The sequence below is a fragment of the Asparagus officinalis genome, chromosome 2, assembly GCF_001876935.1.
Source record: "Asparagus officinalis chromosome 2, Aspof.V1, whole genome shotgun sequence".
In the NCBI taxonomy this organism is placed as follows: domain Eukaryota; kingdom Viridiplantae; phylum Streptophyta; class Magnoliopsida; order Asparagales; family Asparagaceae; genus Asparagus; species Asparagus officinalis.
In genome coordinates, this window is record NC_033795.1 from 84,363,406 (window position 1) to 84,371,988 (window position 8,583).

Genomic DNA, 8,583 nt, shown 5'->3' on the forward strand with positions numbered 1-8,583 from the left:
CCACATCCTAAGGACATATGATTGAATGCACATTCAACCGCCATTCTATGGAAGGGAACGACCTATATCTAATACTATTATAAAAATGTGTTGTCATGTTAAAACATTTCTTCCAAAAATACCCTCCGAAGCACATACATGCATACATCTCTAGCATATCCATACACGCATACATTAAGATATATACATACTTAATTTTCATAACCTCCCTATTTATTAGCATCAAATTTTCATTTAACCACCCACTAATAATATTCCCCCACTAAGTCTTGACATTACACACTAATAATAAAAAACGTTATAACTATTCATCTTCTATAAATTACTATTATAACATTCCCCCACTAAGTCTTGACATTACACACTAATAATAAAAACCGTTACAACTATTCATCTTCCATAAATCACTATAAATTACTATAGAATCTTATCAAATTTCTCTAACCAAAATTCTAACTTTTAATCAAAATTTATGCATATTGAAAAGTAAGGAGACATAACTACAGCACTTACAAACCGCAAGAAGTGTGAATGTGTCAATGGTAACATCACTGGTGGAGTACAATCGAATTGAATGAGGAGATGGTAATGGAAGCATCGGTGTAACAATTTAGAGAGCAGATAAAAAACAGGTGAAGGCGACAAATAAGGCGGTCCTGTATTTTATCAAAATATGCAGCAATTTTAGTCATAAACTAATTGGTTTTGCCCCCTTTCATCCTCGTATATGTTTTTTCCTTAGCATGTAAATTGGTTTCCAACTCCTAGGCATGTTTGTAAATATGCTAAATTGTTTGTATAGTTTGGTTGAATCTCTTAATGCATTATGCTTATTCTCGGGATAAAGAAAGCTTTGTCCATGACAATGTATTATAAGTGTAATTGCTTTCACTCCATATGTGTAAAGGGTTAATTTTCGTTCTATGACCACTAAGGTAATACATTAATATTATTGGATTATGAAGGACAAATAGTAAGTGCAGGAAGATCAATTTAGAAAATTATATAGTTAGTTGGTCTTGAGGATGCTTATAGAATGGATTACTACTGCAATTTTAAGAGTATTATGAATTTTTTGCTATTAATTATTAAATTTCTGCTATTAATCTACTATTTGAGTATAATAGTTAATGTATGATAATTATTATATATATTGATATCACATTAATATATAATATTTATATGAATTATTAAATATGTGCAATTATCAAATATAATATGAGTAAAAAGTTATTTATTTACCAATTCAAATAAATAAATATATAACATAACATTATAATAATATGAAAAGTCGTCAACTTTTCATTATTCCACTGTCTTCTTAGCCCCCCCTTCAATAAGGAACTCATTCATGAAGGGTTACTCATTTCTCCATTAACCATCTGTAAATTGCATTATTATAACAAATAGGGAAAATTATACATAATTCCCTCTTCTATATATTGGGTTGCACTAAATCATCCTCAATATACTAGCACTTACTACCATTGAAATGCAATTTTAGAGATATAAATTGCAAGTATCAAATATAAATTAGGGGACACTAAGAGCTAATAATAATCTAGAAGAGGTTTAATAATTTCTAGAAAGATAATTTTAAAATGACATCCCTCTCTCTCATGTAAATGTACTTGAGCTTCTTGCTTTACAAGTAGTTTATATTTTATAATGGAAACATGTGTAAGCTAATTTTCTATGCAGAGAGTTATTGTTTTCGATAAAAATAACTTATTCATGACCTCCTACAAATATACCCATCTAATCTTTATGCATTAAGTCTCATTTCGCTGAATAAATATTAATTCTTTATTAATTACTATAATATCTTAATAACTATTCACTTTCTAACCTAATAGAACCAAAAGAATTCCAAAAAATTAATCAACAAGTGTGCCTACGTGCAGCGCACGTACACGATACTAGTTATCCTAAAACGTGGTTATATATGTGTCTCCCGTCCCATCTCATTCTCACGTAACGTGCTGGTTTGGGTCTCTTGTTGCTCTCAAATTTCCCCTTGGCTGCTATCCACGATCCCTTTCACATTTTTCGTCCATTTCTCCTTCTTCCGTTTTTACTAGCAATCCAAGAACCATAGCAGAAGAAGAGGACAAGAACCATAGCAGAAGAAGAGGACAGTTATAATAATTTTCTCCTCCATATTATAGTCTATTTTCATTTCCACTTTTGTCGTATCTGAGATTGATGAGTAAACCCTAGTGGGGGAAAGGAATAAAAGGATGATGCATAAGTGTGTCTATTTTCTCCTTCGTTGCTGCGATTGTTGAATGATGATGCATTCTTCACCCAATTGCGTTTCAGTGCTAGGAAATAACCACCTCTTTAATTACTATGTTATGGTTGCGAAATTAAATTATAGGTGATAGCTCATTTAATTGTAAAATTTTGCCTTTGAGAAATTATTTACCAACAATTGAATTGAAAACCACTAAAAATACCCAAAAAAGTTACTAACTCATGAAATCGTGAAATTTTACCTTTGCGAAATTATTTGACAACTAGTGAGCTATAGCTCACAAAATCATGAATTTTGACCTCTAGGACATTATTTGCATACGGGTTGAAAGGACTAAGAAAGGCTAAAAGTCATGAGATATATCTGAAATCGTGAATTTTGGCCTACGAAAAAATATTTGCCAACGAGTCGAAAACACTTCAAATGGTAAAAAATCGTGAGATATAGCTCATTAAATCGTGAATTTTTGCTCTTTTCAATAGGTCCAAACAACTAAAAATTTGAAAACCCCAAATTCTGAAATTCCGTAAATGCGTAACCCAGTTATATCTTTCTTCTATCTTCCACCTTGGCGAGGAGGTCCTACAAGTGGAGTCCAAGGCGGCGGTTAAAAGAGGAGAAGCGCGTGATTCCGAAATTGTCCAGTTGACTGACCCAAAATTTTCCATGTGCCCAAAAAGAAAATCGATCAATCTATCCAAAATCAATCAAAGAATAATAATAATAAATAATAATCATCATCAAAATCAAATCATAGGAGTGAACAGATCATGTGAACGAGTAAGAGAGAACAGAGATCATGTCAGGCTTCTTACGCTTGTTGCATTTGTGATTTCCCGACTCCTCTTTCACATAAGAAAATTGCTCTTTATAAGTAGACATTTATATTGAAATTTTATATAGTTCTGAGAGGTATCTGTAGGGTCCCGAAAAAAGATAAGAGATGATTGGTTCTCTTAAATAATTTAGTCATGAGAAGAGATTTTATCCCCCGGTAAAAATCTCTTTACAATCGCTCTTTTTCGAGTACAGAAGATGAGAATGTTGATTTGACTTCTCCTTTGTTTAATGTGGGTTCTGTGTAGCGATGAGATGCCTCGCTTGATACTCGTGTCGAGCTCACTTCTCATTGATGATCGGAGCAAGATCGCTTCAATTCGAGGAGAAAGTTAGCCTCTTTCAAGTGCTTAAGCCGCCACGCGTCTAACTTTAGATCATAAGAACCGAGGTTCGGATCTCCAAAAGAGTTTCTCCAAGCTTTAGTGCGAACGGTAGGCAATAAAAATTGCCTTAATTCCTCGTAAAGAAGCCCAAAGGCATGCCTAAAGGCTAAAAATTCGCCTGAAGTTCGCCTGCCAAAACTTAACTCTGCCTGAAGTTTGCCTGTGAAAACTGTAAGCTAATAAAAATTCGTCTGAGTTCGTGAGCTATAGGTAATGATTTTCCCCCAACTTCGACGGTTTCATCCAACGACAAATGACTCGGCCGAGTTTCACGATTTCGTGAGTTATAACCCACGAAATTTGTCCATTTCCACCACTTTTCGGCCAGGTGCTAGAAATCTTTGCTGAATTCAAAACTGACGATTTCATGAGCTGTAACCTATGAATTTTGACCATTTTCTTCTATTTCACCCGGGTGTTTGAAATGCCGAAACCGATGATTTCATGAGCTATTGTTCGTATGATTTCTGACCATTTTGGTCTGTTCAATACCCTGTGTAAAAAATATCTTTGCTGAATTCAAAACCGATGATTTCATGAGCTATAACAGGTGATTATTGACCCATCTCGTGCGTTTGGGCCCAACAACAAATAATTAGGTGGAGTTCAAATATCGCGATTTCATGGGTTATAACCCATGGTTTTCCGACCGATTCGGTCCGTTTCAACCCAAGCGTGATTTCACGTGTTATAACACATTGTTAGAATTTCATGAGTTCATGAGCTATAGGCAACAATTTTTCCCCAACTTCGACGGTTTTGTCCATCGGCAAATGACTCGGCGGAGTTTCACGATTTCGTGAGTTATAACCCACAAAATTTGTCCATTTCCATCCCTTTTCGGTCAGGTGCAAACAATTAGGCGGAGTGGATATTTCACGATTTCGTGAGCTATAACCCATAGTTTCTGACACATTTCGTCAGTTTCGGTCCGTTTCGACTCGGCGCTAGAAATATTTACCGAATTTAATACCGACGATTTCATGAGCTGTAACCCGTGAATTTTGATCATTTTCCTTTGTTTCGGTTGGGTGTTAGAAATGTCAAAACCGACGATTTCATGAGCTGTTGTCCGTATGATTTCTGACCATTTTGGCCGGTTCAACACCCCGTGTCAAAATATCTTTGCCGAATTCTAAATCGATGATTTCACGAGCTATAACACGTGATTATTGACCAATCTCGTGCATTTGGTCTCGACAACAAATAATTAGGCGGAGTTCAAATATCGCGATTTCATGGGTTATAACCCATTATTTTCTGATCGCTTCTGTCCGTTACGACCAGGGAGCAATTTCGTGGATTATAACCTATTGTTCAAATTTCATGAGTTCATGAGCTATAGGCAACAATTTTCCCCAACTTCGACGGTTTCATCCGATGGCAAATGACTCGGCGGAGTAAATTTTCATAATTTTGTGAGCTATAACCCACAAAATTTGTCGATTCACACCCCTTTTTGGCCTGATGCAAACAATTAGGCGGAGTGCATATTTCGTAATTTCGCGAGCTATAACCAATGGTTTCTGGCATATTTTGTCAGTTTTAATTTTTTTCAATCCGGCGCTAGAAATCTTTGTTGAATTCAAAACTGACGATTTCATGAGCTGTAACCAGTGAATTTTGACCATTTTCTTCTATTTCGGCCGGGTGTCGGAAATGTCAAACTGACGATTTCATAAGCTATTATCCATACGATTTCTTACCATTTTGGTCTATTCGACACCCTGTTTAAAAATATATATCTTTGCCGAATTCAAAACCGATGATTTTATGAGCTATAACACGTGATTATTGACCCATCTCGTGCGTTTGGGCCCGACAAAAAATAATTAGGTGGAGTTCAAATATCGCGATTTCATGGGTTATAACCCATGGTTTTCCGACCGGTACGGTCCGTTTCAACCCTGGCGTGATTTCATGTATTATAACTGATTGTTCGAATTTCACAAGTTCGTGAGCTTGAGTGAAATCCGATCCTTAAATCAGTAACTAAAAGAATCAAAAAAGCTTTTATTGTGTCACTTAAGTTATAGAAGAATTCCTGAACCCAAGAGTTAAAAACGACAAGTTCTTCATTACCCAAAATAAAATAACCACTTAGAATAGCGAAACAGATTATATTTGTCGAAAAATGCAAAATAATATGGAGATGCTACTCATTGTGTGGTTTGACCAATTGTATCGTTTCCTTGTGTATTCCTATACGAAGCTTTTGTATATGTGTCTCTAGGTATTCTTTTATCATTTCGTCCAACAAGAAAAGTTCTTCTAATTCTAGGAATTTTTCTAGAACATTTTTCTCTTGAATATCATTCAAAAAAGTTTCCGATTGTCTAGTATTCCACCAATAAATAACCCAAGGTTCTAGACTTTTTTGAAAGGAGAGAGAGTCCGACTAGGGCAAAAATACTATAGATGCAAGATATAAGAGGGAAGTCAATGCTTTCTTTTTTTTCATTTTTTATTTGTGCATTGTTAATGAACTGCTTCATTTATCAACTCTATTTGATCTGATGTTTCTCTAAAGCACAAGTTCTATAACAAGGTATCGAACCTATGGATCTATTCCCAGCATTGTTAATGAACTGCTTCATTTATCAACTCTATTTGATCTGATGTTTCTCTAAAGCACAAGTTCTATAACAAGGTATCGAACCTATGGATCTATTCCCATTTTTGTATATTTGTTAAAATAATTTAGTCCTTAGATCGAAGGAATATAGAAATAGAATAAACACCCCTTTTCGGATGAAAAAAAACTAGAAATATAATATCAAAAAAATATATATGAAAGTAAATAGATAAAGGAAATAAGATTTCCGGATATCTCAATCAGACAAATTCGAAAGAATTTCATCCGCATTTGTTCCTTTCGATAAATACTCCAAAAATCTACTTGAAGTAACGAATCATATTTCAAGACAAAAAACCCTCCCAGATTAATTCTATTAATTATTTCGAAATGCACAACATAGGATTACGATAACGACATCAGTTCAAAATCTGAGGCCTAACCTAAAAGAATGAATTCTGTATTATGAAAATAATATTCGGATATTTGATGAATTCATACTTAGTTCGGATCCTTTCAAAATACTTCAATTGGTACGCGCAAGAAATAGGCCAATTCGGCAGCTTTTTTCTCAATTTCTCGCGACGCGCAAGAAATAGGCCAATTCGGCAGCTTTTTTCTCAATTTCTCGCGGAGTCAAATTCTCATCAGTATGCGTCAAAGGAATGGTTCCTTGGCCTCTGATAGGCAACACTTTTCCCCAATTTTGACGGTTTCGTCCGACAGCAAATGACTCGGTGGAGTTTCACGATTTCGTGAGATATAACCCACGAAATTTGTCCATTTCCACCCCTTTTCAGCCCGGGACAAACAATTAAGCGGAGTGCATATTTTATAATTTCGTGAGCTATAACCCATGGTTTTTGACACATTTCGTTAGTTTCGGTCCGTTTTGACTTGGCGTCAGAAATCTTTGCCGAATTCAATACCGACAATTTCATGAGTTGTAACCTGTGAATTTTGACCATTTTATTCTGTTTAAGCCGGGTATCCGAAATGTCAAAACCGGCGATTTTATGAGCTATTGTCCATACGATTTTTGACCATTTTGGTCTGTTCGACGCCCCGTGTAAAAATAGCTTTGCCGAATTTAAAATCGATGATTTCACGAGCTATAACACGTGATTATTGACCCATCTCGTGCGTTTGGGGCCGGCTAGGAAATAATTAGGCGGAGTTCAAATATCACGATTTCATGGGTTATAACCCATGGTTTTCCGACCATTTCAGTCTGTTTCAACCCGGGCGTGATTTCATGGGTTATAACCCATTGTTCGAATTTCACGAGTTCATGAGCTATAAGCAACGATTTTTCCCCAACTTCGACGGTTTCGTCCAACGGCAAATAACTCGGTTGAGTAAAATTTCATGATTTCGTGAGCTATATAACCCACAAAATTTGTCCATTTACACCCCTTTTTGGCCCAATGGAAACAATTAGGCGGAGTGCACATTTCGCAGTTTTGTGAGCTGTAACCCATGGTTTCTGACACATTTTGTCAGTTTTGGTTTGTTTTGACCTGGCGCCAGAAATCTTTGCTGAATCCAAGACTGACAATTTCATGAGCTATAACACATGAATTTTGTCCATTTTCTTCTGTTTCGACCGGGTGTCGAAACTGTTGAAACAGATGATTTCATGAGTTGTTATCAATACGATTTTTGACCATTTTGGTCTGTTTGACGCCTCGTGTAAAAATATCTTTGCCGAATTCTAAACCGATGATTTCATGAGCTATAACATGTGATTATTGACCCATCTCGTGCATTTGGGCCCAACAACAAATATTTAGGCGGAGTTCAAATATCGCGATTTCATAGGTTATAACCCATGGTTTTTACGACCGTTTCGGTCCGTTTCAACCAAGGCGTGATTTCACATGTTATAACCCATTGTTTGAATTTCATGAGTTTGTGAGCTATAGGCAACGATTTTCCCAACTTTGACGGTTTCGTTAAACGGCAAATGACTCGGCGGAGTTTCACGATTTCATGAGCTATATAACCCACGAAATTTTTCCATTTCCACCACTTTTCGGCCTGGTGCAAACAATTAGGCGGAGTGCATATTTCGTGATTTCGTGAGCTATAACCCATGGTTTCTGACACGTTTCGTCAGTTTCGGTCTGTTTCGACTTAGCGCTAGAAATCTTTGCCGAATTCAATACCGACGATTTCATGATCTGTAACCCATGAATTTTGACAATTTTCTTCTGTTTCGGTTGGGTGTCAGAAATGTTAAAACCGACAATTTCATGAGCTGTTATCCGTACGATTTTCTAACCATTTTGGCCTGTTCGATACCCCGTGTCAAAATATCTTTGTCGAATTCTAAACCGATGATTTCACGAGCTATAACGTGTGATTATTGACTCATCTCGTGCATTTGGTCCCGACAGCAACTAATTAGGCGGAGTTCAAATATCGCGATTTCATGGGTTATAACCCATGGTTTTCTGATCACTTCTATCCGTTTCGACCAGGGAGCAATTTTTCCCTAACTTCGACGGTTTCATCCGACGACAAAT